Genomic DNA, 17,210 nt, shown 5'->3' with positions numbered 1-17,210 from the left:
AGGCGGTGAGAGGCAGGAGATGGCGGGGTGGAAGGCAGCGGAGGTCGGCGGGACAGGATACAAAAAGGATAAGACAGGATACAAAAAGACAGGATACAAAAGGAGACAGGACAGGATACAAAAAGACAGGATACAAAAAGACAGGAGACAGGACCGGGAACAGAAGCGGCAGTCCCAATGCGGACGCCAGCGTGCTCTGAACCCGGAAAGACAACTACGGGAAACGCAACAGGACAAACAGGACGTGTGTAGTCTGCGTTGCGGTACAGAGACATGGAGGTTCTAACCCTGGCGCCAATACCAATGACCTCTCCCTTCCTGCCAGGGGTCAAGCAAAGAAAACACTCTAGTCATATCCACTCATACATGTAATTATGGTCTTTAAACTCCAATAGTCTTATGCATTTCTATCACAATGCATAATAAAAAAGGCACTGATTTAATGATTAAGCGACAGTGAGTTAACTCACGGTAGCGAAGGTCGGATGGCCACGTTCAGGCTGGTCTTGGCATCGAGTGGAAACATACAGGAGAAAGGGAAGCTAACTGGCTCAGAGAAGGAGACATTTCTTGAAGGGAAGGGGTAAACAAATAAACTGTTGGAGTAAATCATGTGGGTACCGTTTATCTGGGGGGATGAAAAAGAGAAAAAAAAAGAAAGAAAGATGATTATACATTTAAGATCATGTAAATAAGTTATCAAAGCAACCTTTGAAGGCAGTTTGTTTTAATTCACTAACTGACAAATAAATCTGGAACACTCACCACCTAGAGTGCCAAGTGTTTTATTTGGTATTTACCTAGCAACAATACTTTGATTGCCTACAAAATGAAGCATCAAAATATATGATTTTTTTGGCACAAAATGAGTTACACCGGTAGGCCTACACCCCCCCAAAAAACTACAAAACACCAGATAGGGGTGTTTTCTATTCGCACCTCCCTTGTGTTTCCACAGCTGCCCTCCCTGCGATCCACCTGGTACCACACGGTGCCGTTACGTTCTTCATGGGTGGAGCAGCGGGGGTCGGCCAGGTGACCAGAGGAGGGGTTCAGACCTCCGGCCTCCAGGTGAGCCCTGTTGAGACCCACCTGTAGGAGGCTCCGCCCACACACCAACTCTGGGTCTGGGAAGAATGACGTCCCTAAAAGAGAAAAAAAGATTGTAGGAGAGAGAGAGAGAGAGAGAGAGAGAGAGAGAGAGAGAGAGAGAGAGAGAGAGAGAGAGAGAGAGAGAGAGAGAGGGTAAGAAAGAATAAAGGGTTAGGTGAAAATGTAGATGTTTTGATATTTCAATCACAAAATCTCTGTTTTGAGTGTTTATATTAACATTGGTAAAGCATGACCCCACCCCCATCACATATCTTCAAATACTGCTCCTGATGTGCACCTCCCATTTCCAACTCTAACCCTGGGAGAACTAGTGCCTGAGAGATGAACACTACAGAAGCCAACTTACCTGGGGCCTCATTCATAGAACGTGCTTAGATCAAATTTTGATCTTACCCGTGTCGTACGTAGAAAACCACGTCAACGTAGTGATTTATACAATTTCAACGTGAGTCAATTTGATCGTGGAAACGATCGTAGCTCGACGTCGAGTATTCAACTTGCTTACTCACATTACCTACTGGTTATGCGGAGTTATTACAGGCATGTGAGCCGCACTGGAAAAACGTTGCCTACTGTAATTCATGCAAGTGGCTCGTAATAAAATTAACGATGTTGTTACCAGCCGAGAAAATGAGTTTAATTCAAGATTGAAAGGGAACTAATGTTTATGATTGTATTTCAGTCTTTCTTTATATCCCTCCGGAGCTGTCTATCTCTCTTCAACATGCCTATATATACGCGCTCCAGAACGGACCTTGCCCGGCCACACGCTAAATGATACTGGATTTCGAGTTGAGTCGGGATGAGGGGGAATGGCACCCCCCCTGAAATAAAAACAGTCCAAATCATCCCCCTTCTAAAACTGCCTTTCCATCCCTTATGTCATTTTATCAATGAACGTGGTATTACTGCCCTCTCCCGCTTCCAGACGTACGCCTACCCTATAATATAGTATTAACGCCCTGTGATAGCGGCTCAAATAGCGGCTGAATGAAGCCAAGTGCTATAATATAATATAATACAGACAGTACATAATATATAATAATAAGCAAGTAACATAACAAGCAAGTAACGTAACAAGCACTCTGTTTGGCCAAGAACTTGGCACACGCCTAATGACAACTAGTCCCCTGTGGCTCAATTGGTAGAGCATGGTGCTATCAACGCTTAGGTTGTGGGAGCGATTACCGCTGGGACTGTGTGTACTGAAAAGTTTACGCACTCACTGCAACGTGAGTTGCTTTGGATGAATGCATCAACTGAATATATTATTATTATTATATATGAATGAAAACCCAATGTTTCCTTATAATAATAATAATAACTGTTATTTGTATAGCACTTTTCCTGCAAGCGTTGCAGCTCAAAGTGCTCCAATCATTATAATCATTTAATAATTTAGTCATTTAGAGGCAATATTAAAAATAAATATGGGTTTTTAGTCTTGACTTGAACATATTTGCTGAGTTTGCATACCTAATGTAAACTGGCAGTGCATTCCACAATTTGGGTGCATAAAATGACAATGCAGCCTCACCAAACCTCTTTACTTCTTTTGTACATGTGGTAGGCTACACAGAGAAAACCAGCCTCAGAAGACCTGAGAGCTCTATTGGGCTGATATGCTAGCAAAAGGTCTTTCAGATATATTCTGCTGCTGTGCCAGTGAGAGCTTTATAAACAAGCTGGTTCACACTGTGTGACCTATGTTCCAGGGTCACTGAGTCAGGACGGTTCGAGTGTGACGTACCGGCCCCTGAAATACTGCTCCTTAGAGGGATCTTCGGTGACCATGTACTGCACTTACACGGTACCTGAAGGCCACACGGTCACGAAAGCCCTCTGGTTCAAAGGTCAAAACCCTGGCGTTGCGCCTGTGGATCTGATGTTGGACCCGGAGTATAGAGGTCGCGTAGAGTACCTCGGGGACAGTGACCGCTTCTGCACGTTGAGAATCTCAGACCTAAAAGACAGCGACTCAGACATGTATAGCTTCCTGTTTGCGACTGACATCGCTCCAGTGAACCGGATAGGGAATCCAGGAGTTGCATTAACTGTGACAGGTAAGGGGAGAGGTCTTCAATCTTTTGGCAGTATGGAAATATGTAGAATTACATTTTGCTTCATCGTACGCTTCTGTTTCTTTAAGAATCATTTGGTAGAGAAGTATTTGTAAGTATTATAGAAGTATAGAGAAGTATTTGAGTCCTATTGATTGTTTTTATCTAGTGTGATAGGACATGTATGCAACATACATGATCTCTTGGTCTATTCTAAATCTTTGCAAAAAGCTAGAGTTTCCTGTGACATTTCTGACAGACAGTTGAAGGCTTACCATGGTTACCTCACATTCATTAGTAAGATACTTGAGAAGGAAGTTTCACTACAAATAAACTCCTTTCTCAAAGAAAACAATGTCATGGAGGAATTTCAATCAGGTTTTAGAACATATCACAGCACTGAAACTGCTCTTACTAAAATAGTGAGTGATCTCAGACTAAACTCTGATGCTAATAAGGTCTCAATTCTCGTCCTATTAGATCTAAGTGCAGCGTTCGATACGATCGACCATGATATCCTAATCAATCGTCTTGAAGAGTTAGTTGGTCTTTCTGGCAGCGTGTTAAATTGGTTCAGAACATACATTACAGGGAGAAAGTTCTATGTCAAGCTTGGAGATCATGGGCCCTATTATGCATTTCCTAACTTGCCGTCTTAAGTCTTAATTAAGACGCACCGCCAGGTTAAGACCTACCGCCACCCTTATTATGCGCTTCATACGCGCTACTGCTATTATGCAGGTGTCGATAGGCGCCCACACATAAGACGTAAGACTCCCGTGCATATATTGCTCATTGTGGGAGTGTTCATATGTTAATGAAGTGCACTAGGCGCCCCTGCTATTATGCGATCTGACTTTGCTCCTCGCGCTAAGAAGTGGTTTGAAAAGTTCTTAAGTTTAGACTTCATGCACGTTTTGAAACACGAGCGCGCCTCCGCAGTTTGCGCATGCATGTGGGCACACATGAACACGCACGTGGCTCCACGGCAAGACGTCAATTACGGTCACAGTATAAATGCTTTATTTCAGAAGGGAGAGGCAGAGAAGCGCGCTGACCTCCTTCTTAGGACTTCCATAATAGCATAGCGCTAATGACTCAACGCAGCCGGTTCTTAAAGGGAATGGCACCTGGCACGCTGATTGGGTTGATTGAGAAGACGCCCAAAACACACCCATGACTAATTTCTTTGCTTAGCGCCGGGTTTTAGGCGCCCACTACCGCACGCATAATAGCAAAGTGGCCTTGACCACGCCTCCACGTCTTAAGTTTAGATCTACCGCCTCGTCTTATTGATGAAGTGCATAATAGGGCCCCATGTGTCTGAGAAATATGACAGCGACTTCGGAGTCGCACAAGGGAGCTGCCTTGGTCCACTACTATTCTCACTATACATGTTACCACTCGGGGACATCATTAGAGAGCACAACGTATGTTTCCACAGCTATGCCGATGACACGCAACTGTACATTTCTGCTGAACCAAATGATACTTCAGCTATAGACTCCATTACGAACTGCCTTCTAGCAATAAATAAATGGATGAGCAATAACTTCCTGAAGCTAAACGAGGACAAAACTGAAGTCCTACTGATCGGCCCTAAAGCAAAGAGGGATATGCTGCTTAATAATCTGGGGAAACTGACATCATGGATTAAACCTGAGGTTACAAGTCTAGGTGTTATTTTCGACTCAGACCTAAGCTTCAAGTCCCATATTAACAAGGTGACGAAAACATAATTCTTTCACCTTAGAAACATTGCTAAAGTAAGACCACTTATAAACCAAAAAGATGCTGAAAAACTGATTCATGCCTTTGTCTCAAGCCGGCTCGATTACTGTAATGCACTTTTTACTGGCCTTCCTAAAAAAACTACTGCAGCTCATTCAAAACTCTGCAGCTCGACTTCTAACTAGAACCAAGAGGAGAGAACACATTACTCCGGTCCTAACTACTCTGCACTGGCTGCCAGTAACATGTAGGGTTGATTTTAAGGTCCTCCTCCTTATATACAAAGCCCTTAATGGGCGAGGCCCAAAGTACATTGCTAATTCCCTTGCCAATTATGTGCCCTCAAGAACACTAAGATCATCTATCGCAGGTTTATTAGAGGTTCCCAGCAATAGTCAGAAGAAGATCGGGAGCGCAGCCTTTGCCAACTATGCCCCAAAGCTTTGGAACACATTACCTTTAGAGATCAGGGAAGCCAGCTCACTAAATATTTTTAAAAGAAAGCTAAAAACCTGCCTACTGCTCATTTGCCAGCTACTGCACTTTAAATGTTTTATCAACTAGCCCTTTTTAAAATTTATTTTCTTTACCTTTTCTTTTTACTGTTTTCCCCTGCTCGTATATTCACGTACACAGACTGACTAGTTGAAAGAGGTGTGCAAAAGAAAGAAACTGTAATGTTGATGCTGAGTAGTTGGATTTTTGGTGCAAGGTCCAGCAGAGACTGAGAATGTACACAGAGACTGGGAACGTACACAGAGACTGAGAACGTACACAGAGACTGAGAACGTACACAGAGACTGAGAACGTATACAGAGACTGAGAGCGTACACAGAGACTGAGAACGTATACAGAGACTGAGAGCGTACACAGAGACTGAGAACGTACACAGAGACTGAGACAGACCTTTTCCAAAAAACTGTTTGTGGTGCTGGTGGAAAGCCAGTGGGAAGTACAGAAAGACTGTGTAAGGTAGAGAGAGGAAAGGGATATGGAAAGTTAGATCTTTACCTTTTCTTTTTAGTGTTTCCCCCTGCTTTTATATTCATTCTATGCATGTATATGTTTTTATATATGTTTGTATATTCACTTTATGTTCTTATTCCTGTTGTAAAGCACTTTGAACTGCATTTCTTGTATGAAAGGTGCTATATAAATAAAGCTTTACTTACTTATTTACTTACCATGGCAATGGTTCCACCACTGATTTTGCAACACTATATACAAGCACCAAGGACAGAGGTCTTGAATCTTTCATCGATAGCACTATGGATGAAACATTATTTTGCATTAATTAACTATGAAGAGGATAGTTAAATCTATCTAACCCTAACCATTTTTATGCGAGTGCATTACAGGATACATAGATAGGTAGATTTTAGGTCTAATTAAATGCATGCAACCTTAAACTTAAACCCAAATGAAAACGGTCTGCTTTCTGACCAGGCCTTCACGTCAAGTTGACCCCTGACCCGGTTGAGGAGGACGGATGGGCGGTGCTGAATTGTGGTTCCTGTTTCCTGAGCGAGAACCCCACCTACACCTGGTACAGGAACAGACGACCTCTGACCCAGACCGACAAGACCAGTCTTGACGCCAACCTGCTTCAACTGGATCCCGTGGGCGGTGAGGATGAAGGCAGCTACACCTGTGCTGTGAGCGGCAGAAGGGATTCCCCAGGCTCAGCAGCCACTCTCAAAGTGGGATGTAAGTACCGTAGAGACCTGCAGGTGAAGTGCAGTTGCTGGCCTCTGGTCTATAGTACTATTGATGCATGGGGAAGCAAATGGAGTGGTACTGTACAGGTAGCTACTGTATCTGACAGCATGTCCAAATCAACTCAACTAGGGGCGGCCGTGGCTCAGGGGGTAGAGTCGGCGTCTAACGATCGCAAGGTTGGCAGATCGGCGGTTCGAGCCCCGACTGGCCACATGTCGAAGTGTCCTTGGGCAAGACACTGAACCCCAAATTGCTCCTAATGAGCGGGCCGTCGTCTTGCATGATAGCTTGCCGCCATTGGTGTGTGAATGGGTGAATGAGAGGCCGTTGTAAAGCGCTTTGGAATGAGGCGCTATATAAGTCAGTCCATGTCAAAGTAAGTAACGGAATTCATAAATCTCCATTTAGTCTAAACTGTCCTTCTGACTACCCAAAGAACACCTCAGTGTCAGTCAGTCCCCATTGGGGAGATAGTGTAGGGGGGTTCAGTCACTTCGACCTGCAGCAGTGATGGCGACCCGACGGTGGATGTTTACAGCTGGTACAAGAAGAGCGTAACCGTGGTAATCTCAGCTAAAGCATCAGGACAGGATTCTTAATAGGACTGGTTGTTAAAATCCCTAAATATTCAGAACAACAATTGAGTGGAGTTGGAGATGTCCTCTTGGGTGGAGTGGAATTTGGCAATGATCACGTGGTGCCACCAGTACGACACATCTTCAGTTGTGGTCCCCGACCTCATTGGGTGTTTCGGCCAGTTATCACAAGACACCCTCTGCCGAGGTTGGCCCACCACAGGCTGATCAGGCCTGGGTGTGTGTCGCACGGTGGCACCACGTGGTCATTTGGGAGCCCATGTTGGGTCCCTACGTTTCAGCCACAGCCAGTGACTGCTCCGTTCTGCTGCAGTGGACAGTTCTCTGATTGCCTTCCGTTGGGCCTGTCCTCTGATCCCTACTGCCCTCAGGAGCCTTGTGGTGGAGCTGGCTACAAAGCCTCTGCAGCCCACCTCCACTGGCCACACCTTCACGTTCCAGCCCCGCCCCTCTGCTTCGACTGCTAAGTTGGCATACCGCAGCCTCTTCCGTTCGAATGCCTCATCGATGGCCTCCTCCCATGGGACCGTCAGTTCTACGATGAAGACACGCCGGCAGGACTTGGACCAGAGGACTAGGTCTGGGCGCAGGTTGGTCGCTGCAATTTCGGGTGGGAAGGTGAGCCTCTGGCTGAGGTCTACCCGCATTTCCCAATCCCGGGCTGCGTTCAGTGGGCCTGAGTCTGGAGGTGATGGCTTGGTCCGCTGTTTCTCCCCTTCCCGGATGAAGGTTGTTTTCCGTGGAAAGGTAGTCTGGGCATTTAGAGGCATGGCGTTGGTGGTTACCCTCTTGTGCTCAAGTTCGGCAGCCAAGCACTTTAGCACTTGGTTGTGGCGCCAGGTGTATCTTCCTTGAGTTAGACTGGTCTTGCAACCCACCAAGATGTGTTTGAGGGTTGCTGGGGCTGCACACTGGAGACAGGCTGGGTCCTCTCCATACCAGAGATGTAGGTTGGTAGGAGAGGGCAGGACATCATATGTGGCTCTGATGATGAAACTTAGCCTATTAGACTCCATGCTCCACAGCTCGTTCCACGTGATTTTCCTCCTCTCCACGCTCTCCCACTTCATCCAGCGGCCTTGCTGGGCTTGGGAGACTGCCTTGGCGCACCTGGCTGCTTCCTCCTGGTGGCGCACCTCTTCAACCACCATCTTCCGCTGTTCGGTTGGAGTAGCCTTTTGCCATGTGGGTGTTGTTGTTTCCAAGCCAAGGCCCTCTGCCATGTTGGACATGCCCCACTATATCCCGGTGTCTGAGGGCGGTCTTTGCCACCGCAACTGCTGCAGATGGCTTCCATTTCCTCCCCGTTGCTAGGATTGGAGCAGCACCTCTGACGAATGGATCCCGGGATTCTGTTAGAGTCATTTCCAGCCTTGATTTGGCACATTTGTACTCCTCCACCAGGCTTGAGATTGGTAGGGAGAGGGCTCCGTTGCCATACAGGCCTATGCTGCTAAGGCCTCTCGGCAGTCCAAGCCACTTCCTCACTTGTGCATTCACCAGTCTCTCCAGCCGGTTGGCATGGGATAGTGTGACCTCGTAGATGGAAATTGGCCACATGAGACGGGGCAGCAGTCCAAACTGAAAGCACCACAGCTTCAGCTTCCCAGGGAGAGCAGTGTTGTTGATCTGCTTGAGGCCACTGATTGTATCCTGCTTGAGTTGTTCCACCTGCTTCGAGTCTTTGAGTTCTGCGCTATACCAGCGGCCAAGGCTTTTGATGGGCTTCTCCAGAACTGTTGGTATTGGCTCGTTGTTGACGTGGAACCTCTCATTGGCAAGCTTGCCTTTGACAATGGAGATACTGCGGGACTTACTGGGTTTAATCTCCATTCGTGCCCATTTGATGTTTCACTGGAGTTTATCCAGCAGGCGTTTGGTGCATGCGTTTGTTGTTGTTATTGTCGTCATGTCATCCATGTACGCCCTGATTGGTGGAAGACGCAGCCCGCTCTTCAACCGTTCCCCTCCAACAACCCATCGGGATGCTCGAATAATGAGCTCCATTGCCATGGTAAACGCCAGTGGAGAGATGGTGCAGCCCGCCATTATGCCTATCTCGAGGTGCTGCCAAGCAGTTGTACTGGCTTGTGCTGTAACACAGAACTGGAGGTCCTGGAAGTAGGCTTTGACCAGCCTTGTGATGCCCTCTGGGACTTGGAAGAAGTTGAACGCTGTCCACAAAATCTCATGAGGCACTGACCCGAAGGCATTGGCAAGATCTAAGAAAACCACATGCAGGTCTTTCTTCTCCTTCTTGGCCGTTTGTATCTGGTGCCAGATGACATTTGTGTGTTCCAGGCATCCTGAGAATCCACTTATCCCTGCCTTCTGCACTGAGGTGTCGACAAAGTTGTTCTTCTGCAAGAATACTGAGAGCCTCTGGGCCACAACACTGAAGAAAATCTTTCCTTCCACATTCAGTAGACTGATCTGGCGGAACTGGTCGATGGTTGAGGAATTCTTCTCTTTGGGAATCAGGATCCCTCCTGCCCTTCGCCATGCCTTTGGTATGATTCCCTTTTCCCATGCCACTTTCATTAGCTTCCAGAGGTACTTCAAGACGCCTGGACTGTTCTTATATAGCCTGTATGGAACGCCGTTGGGCCCAGGGGCTGAGGCTGTTCTTGCCCGTTTTACTGTGCTCTCAACTTCGCTCCATGTAGGGGGCCTTGTTTCCATCTGGTGCTCAGGTGGTTGGATTGGTGGCATGTCATCCGGAATGCTGGCTGGCACATGCCTCTGGTTGTCAGAGTAGGTCTTCCTCAGGTGCTCCTCTAGTTCCCTTATGGGTACTTTGAGGGTCCCCGTTTTCTCCTTGACAAAGAGGTCTTTGACGAACTTGTAGGGATCTCTGTAGAAGGCAGTCCTCGTTTGCTCTTTCTTCTTGTGTTGCTTTCTCAAGCATTCTGCTCTTCGCAGTGTTGCAAGACGCTGCTTGATGTCGGCCTGTAGTGCCTCAAGTCCTTTCCTTTCCACTTCTGTGGCCTTCTTCCACTGTTTTCTCAGGCACCTTCTTTCTTTCACAAGTCTTTCAATCTCTTGTTGTCTCCTGGACTTGAGATGGGCTGATGGTTCCTTCTGTGTCCCCTGGTTCTTACTTTTCACCCCAAATCTCTCTGCTCCATAGCTGTAAATGATATCTCCAATCTTGTCCAGTTTTCTTTCCACGCCCCCTTTCAGACCTTCTAGAAGATGGACAAGGTCTGTGTCTGTGTTTTCCCACTCCTTTTTCTGGCAGGCTTTAGGCCACAAGATTTGAGGCTTTCGTCCATTCATCTTCCTCTCTACTGCTGTCTGTGGCTGGATAGGCTCTGGACTAATGTCCATTGATGGATCTGTGCTTGGTTGAGCTTCGTCTGGGGTTCTGATACCCTGTGGACTGTGGTGAATATCCTGCCACTGGGCTTCACTCGACTGATTTGCCCTACCTCTGAGGAAGTAGCGGTCAATGCGAGGCACCTCGCTAAGCTCTCTTAGGCACTTTTTCCTGCCCTGGTGGATCTTGAGACCCTTCTCTGATGTTATCTTTTTCCAGCCACAGATGCAGCTTTGTAGCTTGTGTCCTGCCAGTGTTGTTACTCCGTCAACTACCGTGCTGATCATTTGCTTCGTTGTCATTTCCGTTCCAGGGTCTGTTACCGTGTGATCCGCCGATGAGTCATCTTCCGCCCCCGCTCTCGCAGACTCTAGGGGTGTTTTTCCTTTTGCAATTTTCGTAGCCATGGTTGGGTGGAACCAAGTCACTGTGTAGTGAAAGGCTCCTGCCAACACGGGTAGCTAACCCATGCCAGCCCCGTTGGGGTCTGTTCCCTCCTGTCAGCTGTCTCTTCAGGCCGTCACCAGGTCTTTCCCAGGTTGTCAGCTGCCCTTTCGCAGCGGTCACTGGTTTTGACACCAGACATCAGGATTCTTAATAGGACTGGTTGTTAAAATCCCTAAATATTCAGCACAACAATTGAGTGGAGTTGGAGATGTCCTCTTGGGTGGAGTGGAATTTGGCAATGATCACAGAGTTACAGCATCACTGACATCAGCTCTGATGACAGAGGGGAGTACCTTTTTAAAAATTATTACTACTCGATCTTTTCCGTTTGTAAAGCGTCTTTGAGTGTCTAGAAAAGCGCTATATAAGTCTAATGTATTATTATTATTATTATTACTACTGCGAGGCACACAATGCACCTGTGCTGAGAAATCAAAAGTTGTTCCAATTAATGTAAATATATGTTTTGCATAAGTATTTTTTGTATTCACTAAATTATCCTCTGTAATATGACATAGGCCTATTACGTCGACATAGGCCCAAACCTAACCCTAAATCTCTACAGTGCCAGTATACCAAGACAAGACAACCCTGTCAATCTAAGGAGACAATATTGACGAGAAAAATGCTAGTATTATCTGCTACTGTAAGTTAGAGGTCTTTTCTGGTGCGGATATGTGGACCTGTTTCAAAATGGACCCATTGATTTCCTACCCGAACCCAAACTGACCGTTTTTTTTTTTTTATTTTATTTTTTTAAAGAGACACGAACCGGAACAGATCAGTGAACAGTGAAGCCTGACCAATTAGACCCGCGTGAGGCTTATAAAGGCTTATCTAACGAGCAGAGTGTTAAGGCCAATGCACACGGCGTGCGATTTTGTCGCACGACAACATTCGATTCTCAATTCTTTGAATTATTTCAATTGGTGTGAATGGAGAATCGAATGTTGTCCTGCGATAATATCGCATCGCACGCCGTGTGCATTGTCTCGAATTCGGCGGTGCGACAAAATCGGGGCCGTGTGCATTGGCCTTTATAGACCTTTACAGACCTGACAGACTGTTGATGTTGATGTGATGCCACACTCTCAGTGGTCAGAGATGTTTATCGGGTCCAGTCCAATCCGCTCGGGGATATCAGCTGTAGTATCATACCCGTGGCAATCAAGCAATACCCGATCCGGGTAGAGACCGTTGAAGACCTCGACTGTACCGGTACATAATATCAACCACTGTGCATCTCATTCTCTCCACCAGATGGCCCCCAACACACTTCAGTGTCAGTCAAACCCTCTGGTGAAATAGAGGGCAGTTCAGTGACTCTCACCTGCAGTAGTGACGCCAGCCCACCAGCGGACAAATACACCTGGTACAAGAAAAACGACAATCCGGAACAGCTCTCTCCAATTGGATCAGGGCAGAGTTACATCATCACTAGTGTTACATCTAAGGACAGCGGACAGTACTTGTGCAGAGTTGAGAATAGATATGGACGACTTGAATCAGAGCCGATACCTGTCAGTGTACAAGGTAATACAGTATACATCAGCACATGTAGTCAGGGGTGCAAACTGGTGATGGCCCAAAAAGGTGACACTTTTTGAGCACTAGCGGTGGTAGATGGATAGCGCTAGCACTGATGGTGGTCTCACCGGCGGTCCTAACCTTAACACCCACATAATTATGTTGAAAACAGGTTGTTTACTGTGACTGTGTCCTCCACACTGTCTAGAATTGTACCTAGCTGCATGAAGCTAAAAGTTATTTCAACAGCAGCGGAGTTTAGCAGACAGGAAGATTAGTTAGAAGAATAGTCATCATGTGACTTGGATGAGACGTAGACCCCCCCCCCACCAAATATATTTTTTGCAAATCTACACGATTCACGTGGATGACCTATTTTGAAGTAAAAACGGCTAATTTAGCAGAAATGTGACAAGTTTGCCCCCCTGCATATATGAGGTCACCACCACAATGACTGTAAGGGCACTAATAAGTAAAGTATTACATTATTTTTCTCTCCACCTCCTTCAAACCAACCTCATTTGCCTCCCGAGTCTTTTCACTCTCTCATTCAACAACAAACGAAAAATAAACAAGGACACAATCTTCACAAACTGTTACCCTTTTTATTGTAGTCCTCAAATAAACTGTAACGATAAAAACAACAAGGTGGTAACCATAATAATATTTAAAATTGTAAAAGAACAAAAACATTAGACTGTAAGAAATTAAATTAGATTGCCATCTTCGATGCCGTCCCATGTGTCAAAACTTGTGTGGAGCTATTGCATGTCCTTATTTGGGCGAAAAGAGAGGGCAGAGGGCCTCTGGGAACAAATTTGTGTTTGCAATTGTCCAGAAACCAATCAGGAATTTAGGAGGTACAGGATGGGGCATGGCCAAATGGGGGAGAGCCAATCACAGGCTAGTGTTAGGTCACCTGAATGCACAGATGCAGAGGGGGACAGGGGGACAGAGAAACCAATCAGGCTTGGCATTATTCTACTTAAGCATCAACACTTCATAGTTAATAACAGTCTCTCTGGTGAAGTATAGAGCAGCCTGCAGTAGAGATGCACATCAGTAAGCCCTGCTGCGTGCACGTACACACACACACACACACACACACACACACACACACACACACACACACACGTAAGAACATAGAAATTGAAAGGGAAGAACAGACATGGTTCTAAATTCCACATAGTTTTTAAACATGGACCCACCAACATCAACATGAAACATAGTCTAACAAATAAAACCCATTGGATTCTTGAGTCATAACATTGTTAACTAAAGCAACAACCAGTCAAACACTCCAAACCTCAGCCACACATACAACGAGTCCTCATCTCCATACTCTAGGATCTAGAACTCTGCTATGAATAACAAATGTCCGCTCTACCCAATGTAGTAGTTCTATGGGGACAGGTACATTTGTGCCTGCTATAGAGACGCAGGCAGGGCAGGTATACAGTGAAACGACCTGCTGTTCAGGTGAGAGAAAAATACAGACACAGACAGTGCTTGAGTTGAGATAGGTAGGTGTGAGTTACCCAGGAGGGAAAGAACGAAAGACTGTGTTCCAGGCATAGAGTTAGAATAGATAAGAATGGGGTATTACCATTCATTTCTAAATTCCATGGTTCCAGGTGTCTTCAAGTGCCCTTCGAAACTGCTCCTCAATCAGTAACGCCTGCTCCAATAACTACACAGAGAGAGAGGGGAGAGAGAGACGAGGTATGAGAGAGGTAAGGAGAGGGGGGGGGTTTAAGGACCGGTACAGAGAGAGTCGGAGGGATTGACATGAAGGGTCGAAGAGATAAACGATTGAACGGATCCTCCGAGAGAAGTGAGGGATGTAGACAGTCAATAACAGAAAAAACAGAGAGAGTGGGAGGGGCCAAAGAAGTGGGAGGTTAAGAGAGGTGAGAGATGTGAGATAGAGATGACAGAGTGAGAGACGACAGAGTGAGAGACGGCAGAGAACCAGACAGGAACTGAATGGAACTAGGCAGGTGGATTTGTGATGTCATGTACTTTCTCAAGGTGGAAAAGATGAGATACACATTGCAGGGATCAACTGGGAGGTTTAGGGCAGTGTGGCAGCCTTTCATTTCTTACGTGGAACGTCTAACAATGCCTCTTACTTCTTAAAAATGGCTTTGTATTATATATGAGAAGTACTCTGTGAACTGTTATTTATTATTATTTTTGTTTCTGTTTTTGTTTTGTTGTTTTCGTTGTTTTGTCTGTGTGCTTATGTCTGTTGCGTACTGTAATGTCTCTGAAAACTAAATAAAAAACACAGAGTAAAAAAAAAAGAAACTGAATGGAAATTTACACACAAAAAAAAAAGTTCAGCCGGCCTACCTTGAACCTGCGGGCCAGGAACTTGTTCTTGATCTCCAGGAAGTTCCCTCGGCTCATCTCCCCTTTGAAGGGCTCGTTGAGGATGGCGTACTTGACGTCGTTCTGCACGTCCTGCCAGCGCGCGTACCCGTGTCTTGAGAGGCGCCGGGGTCAAAGGGCATAACTAACCAAAAGTCAGCAAATGGTGACCAACCTCAAACACAATCTCTGACCGCTCACTTGCGTGTGTTCAAGTCAGTATTCGTTAAACTCTCTACCATTGTTTTAAACCGCATTTCTATCTAAAGGCCATTCTCTTCCTATATGTGAAGGTTGTACTGTAAGTGCGCACACCAGAGGATAGTAGCATAGCATCATTGTTTTGGATTACAGTGCTGTGTACATGTACGTTGTATGTATTTGTACCACAGCCACTTGAGCCCAATGTTAGACCCCAACTCTGCAACAAGCAAGGTGAAAGGATACTGAATGATGCCAGCCAACAGCCAGTAGTCGTGACGATGGTGCCAGATCTCAAAGGTCTTCTTCGTGACGGTGGCAGCCCTCTCCTCGTTCTGCCACAGAGAGTGGAGCTCTGGAGAGAGAGAGAGAGAGAGAGAGAGAGAGAGAGAGAGAGAGGGTGGTATGGGTTAATCAAGCAACAATTGTTCGACTTCACAAACAAAATCATTGATTCATCTTCTGCCCCGCAGCACTACGTCTCCTAAAGACACCCGCTTTCCCCTCTACTGTGTCCCTAAAAACTTGCCCCCCTTGTTTTCTCTGTTTCTCCAATGTAATATAAAAAATAAAAAAAAGTTTTAGAAGAAGGTGATAGGAGAAGGTTTTTCCTTCTATCAATGGCCCCGGGCCTGAGCTGGATTACTCTTCCTGCTACGACTGGTGGATTGATGATTCACATGCTTAGTATTCAAATGTATTGATTGTAAGTCGCTTTGGAATAAGGCGTCTGCTAAATGCCAAAAATGTAAATCTAAATGTAAATTCTATAAATCCTGTGTGTGTGTGTGTGTGTGTGTGTGTGTGTGTGTGTGTGTGTGTATGTGAATGTGTGTGCGTGTGTGCGTGCGTACCTGTGAATCCTCCATCTACAATGTTGAACATGAACCTCTGTTTGGTAGCTTTCTTCTTCTCTTCGCTCACGTTCACTACGGCTGTAGCGGCTGCTGCTGCGTCTCTGGTGGCGTTCTCTCCGTTCTGCAGCTTACCAGACTCCTCCGTCTTCAGATGAGGAGTTCAGACATGTGCAAACAACATCAATATATTTGCTGAGTACTATTGTACTCTTCATTGGAGAGAGAGAGAGAGAGAGAGAGAGAGAGAGAGAGAGAGAGAGAGAGAGAGAGAGAGAGAGAGAGGACAGCACTCACCTCAGGATCCTCTGTTGACTTGTTGGGTCCTTTGCCCTCCTTTTCTCCCTCTCCTTCCTTCTTTACCTCCGTCTCCTTGGCAATGTCTTCAGACTTGGTGAGGTCCTCTGTGAGAACAGTGCAGATAGAAGAGAGGAGGAGGATGAGTTCGAGAAAAAAATAAAATTCTGTGTTTGGACTGGTGCGCGTGCGTACATGACTGTGTGTGTGTGTGTGTGTGTGTGTGTTTGTTTAACTGTGTGTGACTGTAACTGGCTGCTGTTGGCACGCACGTGTGTGTGTGTGTGTGTGTGTGTGTGTGTGTGTGTGTGTGTGTACCTGGGGCAGGGGTGTTGGGCTGCGTGTCTGCGGGGGTGCCAGTAGAGGGCGTCTTGGGGTCATCGCTCGCTCTCTTATTCTCCTCCAGCTCCATCATCCAGGGCATCGACCACTGGCCGTTCACGTGCTCAAACTCCTGCACCTGTCAATCAAGCAATCAAATCAAGTCAACACGAGGGATGTCAAGAGCGTCAACCTTACCACACAGATAGATATTGGGACATTCCCATGATGTTCCAGTCAGCCAATCCAGAGCAGGACAACCACATTGCCTTCTTACCTTCTCCCTGATCAGTGACATCACGCCAATGCGGGTGAGCACGTGTTGCCGTGACAACCCCTCTCTCAGAACGCCGTCGGCGAAGGTCTCCGCGCCGATGGTCCCCGGCTCACAGAGGTGATGAATGAAGAGAGAAACGTACGCCCTGGGAGAGAGAGGAGGGGGAGGGGGGGGGGGCGTTCACCACAGAGCTCATCACAGATAGAAAACATATGTGAATCCTTCTATGGCTATGCTTTAACTTCCACAAATACATGTATACGAATGCACACGCAAAGCCAGAGTAGACACACATAGTAGTGTGACACAGACACACGCGTACATAAACACACACGCACACACACAGACACATGCGTACACACACACACACAGACA

This window comes from Nansenia antarctica, assembly GCF_963989245.1.
Source record: "Nansenia antarctica genome assembly, chromosome: 2".
NCBI lineage: Eukaryota > Metazoa > Chordata > Actinopteri > Argentiniformes > Microstomatidae > Nansenia > Nansenia antarctica.
This window is presented reverse-complemented; position numbering follows the sequence as displayed.